A 16,585-nucleotide genomic window follows, 5' to 3' on the forward strand; every position below is an offset into this window, starting at 1 on the left:
CGGGCGATGTTGTGCGACACGCGCAGCGATTGGCCCGTGTCGCACAACCGATGGGGGCAGGTACGCACGCTGGCGATATTGGTACAGATATCGGAGTGTGTAAAGTGGCCTTTAGGCTACAGTATGTCCGCACTTTGCGTCGAGGTACTTGCAGTTCAAAATGCAAATGGCAAAAACAATTGACATGTTGCTTCTTTAAAAAGCAGAGGTTTTGCCCAAATTTCTGCCACAGAAACGCAGCGTTTTGAACAGCATAGTGCGCACAAGAAATCCCAAATTCCCATAGACTTTGTTGAAAAGCAGAACACATCCATCTTTGCATTAAAACACTGCAGTTGAAAAAGCAGTGAAAAACCAGGTAAAAAAGTTAAGTGCGGACATAGCCTTAAACGCTGCAGTTGAAAAAGCAGCGGAAAAGCAGGTAAAAAAGCAAAGTGCGGACATAGCCTAAGAACCTACTCACCGCTTTATGACTTGTCTTCTTGTTTTGTATATACTGTTTATTTATCAGACTTAACCCCTTAATGAAATGTATGATCAAATACGTACAGTATTTTTATGGCAGTCCTTAACAGGCCTTATTCTACTGCACTACCTCCTTAGGGCACCACTGTAATGCATGGGGAATAGCTGATGTGCTCTCACTTGTAATTTTGTGAGTAGAGAGATTTGGACCTCCTAAGAGAGCAGTGTAAAATGTGTAAATAGCTACTGTTAAAAATAAATACATTTGAACTTTTTACAGTTTTTCCTATAACACTGTAAACAAAAATCTCAAGAGAATAAGAGCTGATTCTCAGTACGTGGCAGAGGCAGGTACTTGTTAAATGGAGTTGTGTAGTACAGCTATGTTCAATCTTCCCTTTCAGCTGCTGTTAAAGCACCACTCCAAGAGTTTTTTCAGTGATGGAGTGGTGCTTTAAATGTAAGCCTGCTGTCCACAGTCTAAAGGGTGCTTTACACGCTGCGACATCGCTACCGATATATCGTCAGGGTCACGTCGTTAGTGATGCACATCCGGCGCCGGTAGGAACATGGCAGCGTGTGACACAAAGGAGCGATGATCAATGATCGCAAAATCGTTCAAAAACGGTGATCGTTGACATATCGCTCCTTTCCTTAATATCGCTGCTGCCACAGGTACGATGTTGTTCGTCGTTCCTGCGGCATCACACATTGCTATGTGTGACACCGCAGGAACGACGAACATCTACTTACCTGCGTCCACCGGCAATGCGGAAGGAAGGAGGTGGGCGGGATGTTACATCCGCTCATCTCCGCCCCTCCGCTTCTATTGGGCGGCCGCTTAGTGACGCCGCAGTGACGTCGCTATGACGCTGAACACACCTCCCCCTTGAGGGAGGGATTGTTCAGTGGTCACAGTGACGTCACTGACAAGTTATGTTCGTGTGACGCTGCTTTAGCGATAATGTTCGCAACGGCAGCGAGCACCAAATGTTGCACGAACGACGGGGGCGGGTGCTATCACGCTCGACATCGCTAGTGATATTGCAGCATGTAAAGCACCCTTTATACTTATCTTCTGACATTTTCATGCTTTTTTGGCGCTGCTCCAGTCCCGTGGCACCATCTTGTGACTGTATCTTCTGACTGGCCGGAAATCACAACTTACGTCACAAGCTCTCAATGCAAGTCTATGAGAGTGAGAATGAGGCCAGAACAGGTTTCCAAAGGCTTGTATGGATTTGTGCCCGCTGACGCTCTCCATGAAACACTGGAGCTGCCGGCAGGTCACAAAACACCAGAAACTGACTGAAGCATAGGGTGATAGAAAATGAAGTCACTGAAGGGTGGGAAAGAGAGAAAGAGCGGGAGAAATGTTTTGGGCAGGAACAGGATAAGTCGGCTCGCTTGAGAAAGGAGATGCTGCCTATGTTCTGCCCAAGAACGGCGGTTTGAGAAGAGGTGTGAGAGATACAGCGATCCGGACCATGAGAGAGCCCTGGTCACTGTCGAGTGAGTACCGGACTGAGACACTCCTAGGTCGGTGAATCTGAATAAAAGAAGAGGCATCACCCAGAGGAGTCAAGAGACCTAGATTCCGTATAATAAGATTTCCCCCCTGCCCTGCAAGGAGAAGTGTGCACCAACGAGCATCATAGCACCGAGTTACTGGGAGTAAACTTCTTCCCCTCTGATCGTACCATGAGTCTTTACCTGTGTGCTTACTTAATAGGGTGTAGCGTAGACCTCAGCAGTAAGAACACAGTAACTGCGCAGCTTGAATAGCGGAAGCCAGCTAGGTTGTTCATGCAGTGCAGTTGTGAATATATTGTGCTTGCCTAGTTTTACCGTTGAATTCATAATTTTAATAGCGGGAGAGGGCGACATATTGTTGGGGCGCTCCAGCTAGAGTCTGCAATGTGTTAACTTGACTGTCACCAGATTACTTACCCCTGTTCACTTGCATAAACACTTATATCCTACCTATAGATAAAGCTGTACTCTTGTTTGTGCCACCTTGTCTTGTGTACCATAATCGAACTCTACACAGAGATGGTCCCTTGGCCATCACATCACTCACATTTGTGTAAGTATAACATGGACAAGTGATATCTGATGTTTTATTGTATAGCGCTCGCTTCAGTGTTATACTATGGTGCATTGCAGATCAACGTTTTTTTCCCATGTCGATTCGACACGAGAAAAAAAATCACTGCTTTCTGTGATTGGAAGGGTCTAAAATCACGTGCACCCATACAAGTCTATGGGTGCGTGGGAAACATCGGACTTCAGTCGGATGTCATCCAAGTGAAGACTAATATATGTAGAGACAGACAAAGGAGAAAATGGAGAATTTAATCTCTCCTTCTCCTCACCTGGGCTCCGATTCTCACATGTGAGAGAATGAGATCACAGTGAACAACACTTGGCTCACACTCACAGCAAAGTTTGAGCCGAAGATCATTCGCATGTCGTATACGATTCTCTCACATATAAGAACATATGCCAGTGTGACCTTGGCCTAAGACAGAAGTCAAGGGACTTAGATTTAAAGCACCAGTACAGCGGTACAATAAAAAATTACAAAAAACGATGGAGTGGTGCTTGAAAAACAGTTAATCGGCGAGTGTGGCAGTGTCAGATCCTCAGTCACATGACATTAATGATCTACGCTGAGAAAAGGTTATAAATATCAGATAAGGGTTTGCAATCTGTCCTGAAATTCCAAGACAATCAGTCAAAATAGGGCACTTTTTTGCTCTGTCCATAAAAGAATTAAGGCATCTGGGTTTTTTTTAAGCTGAAGAAACTTATACAAATTATTTGGACTGTAATTATCATCATTTTACACTTTATGGTGAATTAAGATGATGTCGTCTTGAGAATGATTCAAAGTCCTGTAGTGTGATGATACTGCCACCTAGTGGTGACAGCTGTTTAGTATGAGAAGAGAGATTCTATAATTATGAAAAAGAACTTGCCACAATGTGTGAACGCAGCCCTTGTACCCTACGGTTCTCATAGCTAAGAGTTGATTACAAGCAGAGTTTTTCAAGCAGAAACGGAGACGAAACTCTCCAAATCCTCCTCCAAATCTCAATACTTCTCAAAAATTTTGAATATCTGCTCCAAAAATGTAGCAAAAAACCTCAGTGTGCACATACCCTAAGGTTTTCCAATATGACTCTGCTTCAGGAAAAGCCAGCAGTCTTGTTGAGCAGATGACTTTTAAATGAAGCTGCCTTTAGAATGAACATGTTACTTCTTTTATTGGCCTCAAGGTTTCGGAATAAAAAGGCAATTAAAAAAAGTGACATATGACAGAACATGTGCACAGTATGTCATTTTGTCAGTTTATGTTATGTGGCCACAGTTTTAAAATGCTTTGAAAAAGTTGTTGTGTGCACATACCCTAAGGTTAACTTCCCACAATGGGTATTCAATGTGTTTTTGATGTTGCAGATTTTATGCAACGTTTCTGCAGCAAAGAGCTGAAAAAAATGTGACAACACAGTAAAAATGCATATGCTTTGTTTTTAGCTGTGGATATTTTTTATATTGTATGAGACACTGTAGTATTTAGGAAAAGGGTTGTCCTAACCATCTGTTGACTTTACCTAACCTTTGCATTGGCACCAATTGCCATTTATTTAGTGTAGACAATCCTCTATGACGGGGTGGGCAACTCATTTTTCAAAAGTCAACTCTAGAATAAAACTCTGATGTTAAGCTAGCCATAAAGGAGTTGTCCACTATGCTTACAACCCCTTCCCAGTCACTGTTTCCCCTCAAGTAGACTAATAGCAATTGTACATACCTCCATTCCAGCAGGGTTAGCACTGGCTTTCCTAGAAGAAGTCAGAGCTGTGGCCAACCTCACTGCCTCCGGATGTTAGTTACATCCAAAGAAAGGGAAAGTGAGGAGGCCACAGTTTGGCCACAAGAAGAACCAGTGCCTACATCGCTAGAATGGTGCCTGCACTAGAGAGGCCTGTAGCTGCTATTACTTTACCTGGTGATTTAATGTGGTTGTCCACTACTTGGACAACAATTTCTCAGAGTTAATTTTGTTCAATATGTTATACGATGGATAATGATGAGGGTATTCAGGGCTGACATAGCTAGAAGATATTTACTGAAGGGAGTCACATGCAGCCCAGATTATCCTGGATCCTGTACGGCTGTTTGTCTTATGATGATTACATTAAAGATGATTACATTAAAGATTTTGGGATCTTCATGAGCATTTTAGATTAACTTGTCACTGAGAATCACATAGACAGTGTCTATCAAGTCTCAGGTAAGTGCTAAAAGTTTGATTAATATTGGAAAATCTTTTTTTGTGCAAAAACAGTATGTGTATTTTGGGCAATAACTAAATTCAGCAGTAAAAGACTGATTAATATAAATCAGGACCACATAATTAAAGCAACTTTATATTGACTCTTTGAGCGCTGTATTATTTTTTACCCCTTAGGCCGGGGGATATATCCTTGGTGCAACCTGTGTAGCCACACAAGAGCCCAAGAGTTCAGGCTGCCCATTTCTAGCCCTAAAGAGTGTATTATTGTGCATTATGATGAGCTATTGGACTGCAAAGGGGCCAATTACTGTTCTTGCACAGAGGCCCTCTTCTGTCTGTGTCAGCCAGTGTCTATGGCCACATTGAGTGTTTGGTGAGTTTTTTACCTCAGCTTTTGTAAACCAAACCAGGAGTGGGTGATAAATGCAGAAGTGGTGCCATATTTTTATTATACTTTTCCTCTGACTGTTCCACTTCTGGATTTGTCTTACAAATACTGAGGTAAAAACCTCACAAAATCCTCATCGTGTACACTTTTGAACACTATGTAAACAATAAAGAGGGCTTTACACGCTACGATATAGTTAATGAATTATCGTCGGGGTCAGGGTGTTTGTGACGCACATCCGGCGTCATTAACGATATCGCAGTGTGGGACACTTATGAGAGACCTTAAACGATCGCAAAAGCGGTCAAAATCATTTGCCATGGAGAGGTCGTCCTGAAACCAAAAATCATTTTCTGCTTATTAGTGATGTTGTTCGTCGTTCATGTGGCAACACACATCGCTATGTGTGACACTGCAGGAGCGACGAACATCTCCTTACCTGCCTCCACCGTCAATGCGGAAGGAAGGAGGTGGGCGGGATGTTACGTCCCGCTCATCTCCACCCCTCCGCTTCTATTGGACGCCTGCCGTGTGACATCACTATGACGCTGCACAAACCGCCCCCTTAGAAAGGAGGTGCATCGCCGGCCAGAGCGACGTCGCAGAGCAGGTATGTGCGTGTGACGCTGCTGTAGTGATAATGTTCGCTACGGCAGTGATCACACAATATTGCACGTACGACGGGGCGGGGACTATCGCGCTCGACATCGCTAGCCGATGCTAGCGATGTCGCAGCGTGTAAAGCCCGCTTAACATTTATCACTACCCAACATAAATACTATAGCACGTTTTGTCAAAAACAGTTGCATCTGGTGTTAAAACCATATATCATGTATTTTAGACAGTTTATCAAGTAGTGTGACTTTGACTAAACGGGTCAAGTCTTACAATGCAACAATGCGCACCACATAGAAATTAAAATTAACGTGCAACATAAAGAAAACTCTATGGAAACGTAAAGTTAGATGACTCATGAACAGTAATGTAGGAGAAACTAATAGCTCTACTGCATTGTATGAACTAATTTGGGCTAGATCTACACTGCATCTGTGCCCACTGTCTGGTGCATACGCTCAACGCTCAGGATAGGGGTGGACATAGCATTAGTGCAACCTGTGCAGCCACACAGAGGCCTAAAAAGGTAAAGGAGCCCACTTTCACCTCCAAAGAAGCAAACAGCCTCTGCCCAGGCACATTCCGAGGGTTGCATTATGATGAGTATTAAATTGCAAAACACCCACCTACAATTCTTGCACAAGGGCATTCTTCAGTCGACTGTTTCCACCCCTGGCTCAGGAGACATACGGCAGATAGCTTGCACATGCAAGTTGAATGCCAAGGCATCCGTCCAGTATAGAGTCCCACGGTGCAGAGTACACCGCAGTCTGCTGCTCTTCTCTGTACAGTTAAACAAACTTTCTGGCTGGTACTCAACTACATACCGAAACCTTATGAGCACACTTTGATACTTCGGCAGTATTTGCCATTTTACTCACCTGGTAAGCTACACACACTTTTCAAACAGTTAGTGGAGCTGGCGGTGATGTAAAAATGAACTGACCGTGTTATGCGGTTTACATGAACTGATATAAAGCAAGTCTAATGAACCATGTCTATATGTGTCAGTGATGTATCACCCACTAACTTAGCATAGTAGATCATGTTATATTTTTATTTTTAACTATGAGATCTCTACATTTACCTCCTGAAATATGTAATTTTGTGTGTTGTGGTGCCACCTGCTGGTCTCCCACTTTTTAACTCTCTTTAAATATACCTAATCACAGACTACTTTCTTTAAGATTGCTTATATATCCATGACTATTTCTATACAGTATGTGCCATGATTGCTTGTTCTCTGTCTTCAGAGATGAACTTTGTCTTATTACAGTGCTAGCCTTGATCTCACTGTAGAGGTGTGTGTCAGCTTGAGAGCAAAGTATCAGTCACTACTTGGTAACAGATCCATAAATACACATGTAGTACATTTTATACAAATTTTCTGCAGTGTTTCCACAGCAAAATTTTCATGTGTAACTTGGATTTTTTTTTTTTTTTTGCGTATTTTACCCCATGAACTGTAAAAGGCGAAGTCACAATAATAATAGCGAAAGGATTAACATGCGGATGATTTTAAAATCGGCCCAGTAAATTTCATCTTGTACTTTACTATGCTGCAGATTTTTTAAATAGAACCATGTGTGCCGCCTCCGTGGAAGCAGCCGAGCTGCTTGGATCCAGGTTCTCAGTGGCTCGAGGGTCTCCAGACCCGGGGGTCGTGCAGCCACTCAAATGAAGGGGGGTATTTACAAGTGATTATAGAGTTCGTGACGCCACTCGTGGTGTGTGGTAATTAGGAGTACCACCGCTGCCGTTGGGAGTACCCGGGGATGATGGAACGGGGCAGCAAGGTGTTGGAACCCTCCACGGGTAGGGGGAATTCCCCGGGACTCGGTGTGGGGATAAGGCCGTGGGATGCAGGGGTCACTCTTATACTCACTCAGTCCATTAAGCAAACACCGACAACCGGGTAAACCAAATCTCTGGACACCGCTGCCGCTGCGGGGAGCTATTTCGGGTCCCGTCCCCAATGGTGCTGCCTGGTGATCCGTGACCTGCCTCCTGGCACTAAGTTTACTTCTCTGGTGGTCCCGGTAGTGTGAAACTTGCCGGGTCTCGCTCCCCACTGTGGCTATGTGTGGGAGCTTGCTTTCAGGGCTCACGCTTGGGATTTTCTGGACCGTTTTAGGGTGGAAAGTCCTATCCCCTCGTTGCGCTAGCGCCCCGATTTTCGAGCGGTTGGGAACGAATCTTGAAGGCTCCGTTCTCCATGGGTAAATTATCGGGTTGCATGCATCTACTCCCCGACCTAGGGTCCACGTACCCCGTCGTGTCTCGGTCCCAGACCAGTGATGGTGCAAGGCCGCCGGCTGTCCTGCTTGACAGATACGAGCCCCTTGCCATGATCCCCTGCGACCGGGTGTCCAACTCCTCTAGGCCCAGACCACCGTCTGCAACCTAGACAGTTTCCTTACAGAAGGCTCTCTCGAGGGCTCTCTCTTCACTTCCACTACTTCACTACTACTAACTACTGACTACACTCCTCACCTCCCCTCCCTGACCCCCCAGGTGGGCGACTCTATTCCACTCAAGCTGTCCACTGGTGTGTCTGGTGGGTGTGGTGCAGGGTGTATCTAGGATTTGATTTGCTGTTGTAGGCAACACCATTTGTTTAGGGACCCATAACCAAGAGGGAGGTGGATACTGCACGGGAGGGTAGGTTGTGCAATATCCTGTGATGACCTGATAGTCCAGGGGCGTCACACATGTATCAAATATATACACTTGCATTTACCCTTATAGGTTGGATTGTCCATAAGCCTGGTAAAGGTCTTCAATAAAAATGAATAACAATGTCTGACTATAACTATGCTTTGTAATAGATCTCAGTATCTGTACAACATAAGAAATTTATTATAAAAGGCATAAGATAGAATTTAGGGACTCCAAGCTGTATAGGCTTGAGCGCCAACTACCAATTAAGTAAATCAGGTGATGTGCATCTCTGTAATGAGGAGGGGTGTGGTGTAGTGACATCAACAGTTCAACACCCTATATAAGGTGTGCTTAATTATTACACAACTTCTTTTCCTTTGGCAAAATGGGTCAGAAGAGAGATTTGACAGACTCTGAAAAGTCCAAAATTGTAAATTGTGACATGTCTTGCAGAGTAATGCAGCAGTCTTGAAATTGCCAAACTTTTGAAGCGTGATCACCGAACAAACAAGCGTTTCATGGCAAATAGCCAACAGGGTCGCAAGAAGCGTGTTGGGCAAAAAAGGCGCAAAATAACTGACCATGAATTGAGGAAAATCAAGTGTGAAGCTCCCAAGATGCCATTTGCCACCAGTTTGGCCATATTTCAGAGCTGCAACGTTACTGGAGTATCAAAAAGCACAAGGTGTGCCATACTCAGGGACATGGCCAAGGTAAGGAAGGCTGAAAAACGACCACCTTTGAACAAGAAACATAAGCTAAAACGTCAAGACTGGGCCAAGAAATATCTTAAGACTAATTTTTCAAAGGTTTTATGGACTGATGAAATGAGAGTGACTCTGGATGGGCCAGATGGGTGGGTCAGGGGCTGGATCAGTAAAGGGCAGAGAGCTCCACTACGACTCAGACGCCAGCAAGGTGAAGGTGGGGTACTGGTATAGGCTGGTATCATCAAAGATTAACTTGTGGGACCTTTTCAGGTTGAGGATGGAGTGAAGCTCAACTCCCAGCCCTACTGCCAGTTTCTGGAAGACAACTTCTTCAAGCAGTGGTACAGAAAGAAGTCGGTATCGTTCAAGAAAAACATGATTTTCATGCAGGACAATTCTTCATCACATGCATCCAACTACTCCACAGCGTGGCTGGCCAGTAAAGGTCTAAAAGATGAAAAATAATGACAAGGCCCCCTTGTTCACTTGTTCTGAACCCCATAGAGAACCTGTGGTCCCTCATAAAATGTAAGATCTACAGGGAGGGAAAACAGTACACCTCTCGGAACAGTGTCTGGGAGGCTGTGGTGGCTGCTGCATGCAATGTTTATTGTAAACAGATCAAGCGACTGACAGAATCTATGGATGGTAGACTGTTGAGTGTCATCATAAAGAAAGGTGGCTATATTGGTCACTAATTTTTTGGGGTTTTGTTTTTGCATGTCAGAAATGTTTATTTCTAAATTTTGCGCAGTTATATTAAGTATATAAGTTATTAAGTATATAACTCTACATATATATCCTCTGGACCAAGTAGGGTGGGCTGAAACATCACTAATAATAAATTGGGTGCTCAGTTAAAATTTATACAAAATATGTATGCATATGATAGGAAGGTAAGCCTAACCTTGAGGCTGGTGCTCGAGTCCTGCTGAAGTGGTGCTGAAAGAAGGGAATTTTGTTACTTACCGTAAATTCCTTTTCTTCTAGCTCTTATTGGGAGACCCAGACGATTGGGGTATAGCTACTGCCCTCTGGAGGCCACACAAAGCACTACATTAAAAGTGCAAGGCCCCTCCCACTCTGGCTATACCCCCCCGTGGTATCACGGGTTCTCCAGTTTTAGTGCCAAAGCAAGAAGGAGGAAGCCAATAACTGGTTTAAACAAATTAACTCCGAATAACATCGGAGAACTGAAAAACCGTTCAACATGAACAACATGTGTACCCGCAAACAACAAAAAAACATCCCGAAGGACAACAGGGCGGGTGCTGGGTCTCCCAATAAGAGCTAGAAGAAAAGGAATTTACGGTAAGTAACAAAATTCCCTTCTTCTTCAGCGCTCTATTGGGAGACCCAGACGATTGGGACGTCCAAAAGCTGTCCCTGGGTGGGTAAATAAATACCTCATGTTAGAGCTGCAAAACAGCCCTCCCCTATGGGGGTGTCACTGCCGCCTGCAGGACTCTTCTACCTAAGCTGGCATCCGCCGAAGCATAGGTATGCACCTGATAATGCTTGGTGAAAGTGTGCAGACTGGACCAGGTAGCTGCCTGGCACACCTGTTGAGCCGAAGCCTGGTGACGTAATGCCCAGGACGCACCCACGGCTCTGGTTGAGTGGGCTTTTAGCCCTGAAGGAACCGGAAGCCCCGCAGAACGGTAGGCCTCTAGAATTGGTTCTTTGATCCATCGAGCCAGGGTGGCTTTAGAAGCCTGCAACCCCTTGCGCGGACCAGCGACAAGGACAAAAAGTGCATCGGAACGGCGTATGGGCGCCGTGCGGGAAATGTAGATTCTGAGTGCTCTCACCAGATCTAGCAAACGTAAGTCCTTTTCATACCGGTGAACCGGATGAGGACAAAACGAAGGCAAGGAAATATCCTGATTAAGATGAAAAGAGGATACGACCTTAGGGAGAAACTCCGGAATGGGGCGCAGCACAACCTTGTCCTGGTGGAACACCAGGAAGGGAGCCTTGGATGACAGAGCTGCCAGCTCAGACACTCGCCGAAGCGATGTGATGGCAACAAGAAACGCCACTTTCTGCGACAGCCGAGAAAAGGAAACTTCCTTCAGAGGCTCGAAGGGCGGCTTCTGGAGAGCAACTAGTACCCTGTTCAGATCCCATGGATCTAACGGTCGCTTGTACGGGGGCACAATATGACAGACCCCCTGCAGGAACGTGCGCACCTTAGGAAGACGTGCTAGACGCTTCTGAAAAAACACGGATAGTGCCGAAACTTGCCCTTTAAGGGAGCTGAGCGACAAGCCCTTTTCTAACCCCGATTGCAGGAAGGAAAGAAACTTGGGTAATGCAAATGGCCAGGGAGACACTCCCTGGGCCGAGCACCAGGATAAGAAAATCTTCCACGTTCTGTGGTAGATCTTAGCAGAATTCGACTTTCTAGCTTGTCTCATTGTGGCAATCACTCCTTGAGATAATCCTGCAGATGCTAGGATCCAGGACTCAATGGCCACACAGTCAGGTTCAGGGCCGCAGAATTCTGATGGAAAAACGGCCCTTGGGACAGTAAGTCTGGTCGGTCTGGCAGTGACCACGGTCGACCGATCGTGAGATGCCACAGATCCGGATACCACGACCTCCTCGGCCAGTTTGGAGCGACGAGTATGATGCGGCTGCACTCGGATCTGATCTTGCGTAGCACTCTGGGCAAGAGCGCCAGAGGCGGAAACACGTAAGGGAGCTGAAACTGCGACCAATCTTGAACCAAGGCGTCTGCCGCCAGAGCTCTTTGATCGCGCGACCTCGCCATGAATGCCGGGACCTTGTTGTTGTGCCGGGATGCCATTAGGTCGACATCCGGCACTCCCCAGCGGCGACAGATTTCCTGAAACACGTCCGGGTGAAGGGACCATTCCCCTGCGTCCATGCCCTGGCGACTGAGGAAGTCTGCTTCCCAGTTTTCTACGCCTGGGATGTGAACCGCGGATATGGTGGATGCTCTGTCCTCCACCCACATTAGAATGCGCCGGACTTCTTGGAAGGCTTGCCGACTGCGCGTCCCTCCTTGGTGGTTGATGTATGCCACCGCTGTGGAGTTGTCCGATTGGATTCGGATCTGCTTTCCTTCCAGCCACTGCTGGAAAGCTAGTAGGGCAAGATACACTGCTCTGATTTCCAGAACATTGATCTGAAGGGTGGACTCCTGCGGAGTCCACGTCCCCTGAGCCCTGTGGTGGAGAAACACTGCTCCCCATCCCGACAGACTCGCATCTGTCGTAACTACTGCCCAGGATGGGGGCAGGAAGGATCTTCCCTGAGATAATGAGGTGGGAAGGAGCCACCATTGTAGAGAGTCCTTGGCCGACTGGGAAAGCGAGACTTTCCTGTCCAGTGACGTTGACTTCCCGTCCCATTGGCGGAGAATGTCCCATTGAAGTGGGCGCAGATGAAACTGCGCAAAGGGAACTGCTTCCATGGCTGCCACCATCTTCCCTAGGAAATGCATGAGACGCCGCAAGGGATGAAACTGGCCCTGCAGGAGAGATTGCACCCCTGTCTGTAGTGACCGCTGCTTGTTCAGCGGCAGCTTCACTATCGCTGCTAGAGTATGAAACTCCATGCCAAGATACGTTAGTGACTGAGTCGGTGATAGGATCGACTTTGGAAAGTTGATGATCCATCCGAAAGACTGTAGAGTCTCCAGCGTAGCATTCAGGCTGTGCTGACATGCCTCCTGAGAGGGAGCTTTGACCAATAAGTCGTCTAGGTAAGGGATCACCGAGTGTCCCTGAGAGTGCAAGACTGCTACCACCGCCGCCATGACCTTGGTGAAAACCCGTGGGGCTGTCGCCAGACCAAATGGCAGAGCCACGAACTGAAAATGGTCGTCTCCTATCACAAAACGTAGAAAACGTTGATGTTCTGTAGCAATTGGCACGTGGAGATAAGCATCCTTGATGTCTATTGAGGCAAGGAAGTCTCCTCTGGACATTGAGGCAATGACAGAGCGGAGGGTTTCCATCCGGAACCTCCTGGCGTGCACATGTTTGTTGAGCCGTTTTAGGTCCAGAACAGGACGGAACGAGCCATCCTTTTTTGGAACCACAAAGAGATTGGAGTAAAACCCTTGCCCTTGTTCCTGAGGAGGGACTGGGATCACCACTCCTTCCGCTTTTAGGGAATCCACCGCCTGCAGCAGAGCATCTGCTCGGTCTGGATGTGGGGAGGTTCTGAAGAACCGAGCTGGAGGACGAGAATTGAACTCGATTCTGTACCCGCGAGACAAAATGTCCGTCACCCACCGGTCTTTGACCTGTGACATCCAAATGCCGGAAAAGCGGGAGAGCCTGCCCCCGACCGGCGATGCGGAGGGGGGGGGCTGGAAGTCATGAGGTAGCCGCTTTGGAAGCGGTACCTCCATTTGCTTTCTTGGGGCGTGTGTGAGTCCGCCACGAATCTGAGTTTCTTTGCGTCCTCTGAGTCCCTTTGGACGAGGTAAATGGTGTCTTGCCCGAACCTCGAAAGGACTGAAACCTCTGCTGCCACTTTTTCTGCTGAGGTTTGGATGTTCTGGGTTGTGGTAAAGAGGAGTCTTTACCCTTGGACTGCTTAATGATGTCAGCCAATGGCTCGCCAAACAGTCTATCTCTAGACAAAGGCAAACTGGTTAAACATTTTTTGGAACCAGCATCTGCTTTCCAGTCCTTTAACCACAAGGCTCTGCGCAAAACTACCGAATTGGCGGACGCCATTGAGGTGCGACTGGTAGATTCTAGGACCGCATTGATAGCGTAAGACGCAAACGCCGACATCTGCGTGGTAAGGTGCGCCACTTGCGGCACTGCTGGATGCATGATAGCATCCACTTTTGCTAAGCCAGCTGAAATAGCCTGGAGTGCCCATACGGCTGCGAATGCCGGAGCAAACGACGCGCCGATAGCTTCATAGACAGATTTTAACCAAAGGTCCATCTGTCTGTCATTGGCATCTTTAAGTGAAGCGCCATCCTCCACTGCAACTATGGATCTAGCTGCAAGTTTGGAAATCGGGGGGTCTACCTTTGGACACTGTGTCCAGCGCTTGACCACCTCAGGGGGGAAAGGGAAACGCGTATCTTTAGATCGTTTAGAGAAACGCCTTTCTGGGTGAGCGTCGTGCTTCTGGATTGATTCTCTGAAGTCAGAGTGATCTAACAAAGCACTCAATTTACGCTTGGGATAAAGGAAACGAAACTTCTCCTGCTCCGCAGCCGCCTCTTCTGCTGAAGGGGCTGGGGGAGAAATATCCAACAGCCTATTGATGGCTGAGATAAGGTCGTTCACCATGGCATCCCCATCCGGGGTATCCAGGTTGAGAGGGGTTCCAGGAGTGGATTCCTGATCACTCTCATCAGACACATCACAGGGAGACTGATTGTGCTGAGACCCTGAGCAGTGTGAAGACGTCGAGGGTCTTTCCCAGCGAGCTCGCTTAGGGTGGCTGGGGCCATCATCTGAGTCATAATCCTCGGCCTGTGAAGCCGGGGACCCCCCTGTGGGCTGGATACATTCCAAGTAAGGGGGACCTGAGGACAGAGGCCTCGCCGTGCCCAAAGACTGAGCCCCATGCATAGATTGCAAGGTTTCAAGTATTTTTGCCATAGAGACAGACATACTATCAGCAAAAACTGCAAAGTCTGTCCCTGTCACCGGGGCAGAACTTACAAGCGTCTCAGCCTGGGTCGCTACCTCTCCTGACTCCGGCTGGCGAAGCAGCACCGGGTCGGAGCATTGCACACAATGGGGGTCATCGGAGCCTGCTGGTAGATTAGCCCCACATGCAGCACACGCAGTATACACAGCCCTTTTTGCCTTGGCCGCCTTGCGTTTTGAGGATGACATGTTGCTGCTTCCACAGAGCGATCTGGGATATGCAGCCAGAAGCGCACCTCACAGTGCAAGAAATACAATATCTATATATCTGTACCCAGTACACTGATACACAGTGAGGCACTAGAGGGACCAGCACAGAAAAATCGCTTACCGCCCGCTTAAAAAGCGGGTGTGTGGTCGCCAGATAGCCCCTAGTCCAGGTCTCCCAGAGCCTTGCGTCCTTCCTCCAGCCAGGCATGCATGTAATGGCTGCCGGCGTCTCGAGAGAGGAAGGGGGGCGGGCCCTGGGCGTTCCTGGCCAAGAGCGGGAAGCCTGCTTCCCTCTGTGCCAAGTGAGAGGGCTGGAGCATGTAAATCAGGCTCCAGCCCTCGTCGCTGCTAGCGAACAGCGTCTCTCCCCTACCCTGAATGACAGGGTGGGGGCGGGAACAAATCGGAGCTGCCGGCGTCCTAGGCCCAAAAAGCCGGGGACTAAATTTATAACCGCCGCCGCCGTAAAAGCGCGGACGGCGGATCCCCGGCGCACCACAAGTCACAGCAGCGCCGCCCGGTCCAGAGGGGGTCGGCGCTGCGTTCCCATACACAAAAAATCCCCCAGTAATCTGTAGGGACACCAACTCCACGTTGCGGTCCCCGGCGCACTACAACACCCAGCCAGCCCGGAGTGTGTCTGTGCCTGCCGGGGACACAGAGTACCTGTATGATGCAGGGCCTGTCCCTGATCGTACTCCTGCTCCGAATCCATCAGGTTCTAATGGGTCTGTGGATGGAGCCCGGCATCAGAGCTGAGAGGCCGGCAGGATCCCACTTCCACAGAGCCCTACCAGGGGATGTGGAAGGAAAAACAGCATGTCAGGCTCCAGCCCTGTACCAGCAATAGGTACCTAAACCTTACAACACCATCCAGGGGTGAGAAGGGAGCATGCTGGGAACACTATATGTGTCCTCTTTTCTTCCATCCGAAATAGTCAGCAGCTACTGCTGACTAAAATCTGTGGAGCTATGCATGGAATGTCTGACCTCCTTCGCACACAAAGCTAAAACTGGAGAACCCGTGATACCACGGGGGGGTATAGCCAGAGTGGGAGGGGCCTTGCACTTTTAATGTAGTGCTTTGTGTGGCCTCCAGAGGGCAGTAGCTATACCCCAATCGTCTGGGTCTCCCAATAGAGCGCTGAAGAAAAGTTAATGGTTGCCAGACTCTGTGATGCTAGCAGACACAGAGCAGCAGAGCAGCATGCTAGGAGAGGAGCAGTGGGCAGCCGTGTGGTGAACAGACAAACCCGGCCGGAGAATGTTCAGATACCAGATGCTCGGCAGGGAGAATAGAGTGACGTCACCTGTATGGGCTAAGGAAGCCTGTGGGGGCCACTCTTCAAACTGGATTCCAAGGCAAAGTTACCTTCTTGTCAGGGATAGTGTGTGTCTGTATGCCTGCACTTTATATAGCCACTGTGACCTTGCTTCATAAATCTAAATCTATATAAGAAGTATGAGTCTGTACACAAGGACAAGTGAGAATAAGGCTAGTGTCACACTTGCGTTGAACGGCATCCGTTGCATTGTGTTGCGTGATGGATGCAGCGGATGTGTTGCATATAGTGGC

The 16,585-nt window shown here is 47.8% G+C and overlaps 2 protein-coding genes across 4 annotated transcripts in view; one reads left to right on the top strand and one right to left on the bottom strand.

Annotated features, from left to right (window-relative positions):
• Positions 1-16,585, bottom strand: part of HYKK (hydroxylysine kinase) — a 68,905-nt gene that overhangs the window by 3,787 nt on the left and 48,533 nt on the right. The gene's annotated exons all lie outside the window — the stretch shown is intronic.
• LOC142303856 (long-chain fatty acid transport protein 2-like) overlaps positions 4,742-16,585 on the top strand; it is a 156,580-nt gene continuing 144,736 nt past the window's right edge. Inside the window, exon 1 of the mRNA XM_075345657.1 lies at positions 4,742-4,765. The gene's annotated coding sequence lies outside the window, so the exon portion shown is untranslated. The remainder of the gene's footprint in view (positions 4,766-16,585) is intronic.

Source organism: Anomaloglossus baeobatrachus, chromosome 4 (assembly GCF_048569485.1).
Source record: "Anomaloglossus baeobatrachus isolate aAnoBae1 chromosome 4, aAnoBae1.hap1, whole genome shotgun sequence".
Lineage (NCBI taxonomy): Eukaryota > Metazoa > Chordata > Amphibia > Anura > Aromobatidae > Anomaloglossus > Anomaloglossus baeobatrachus.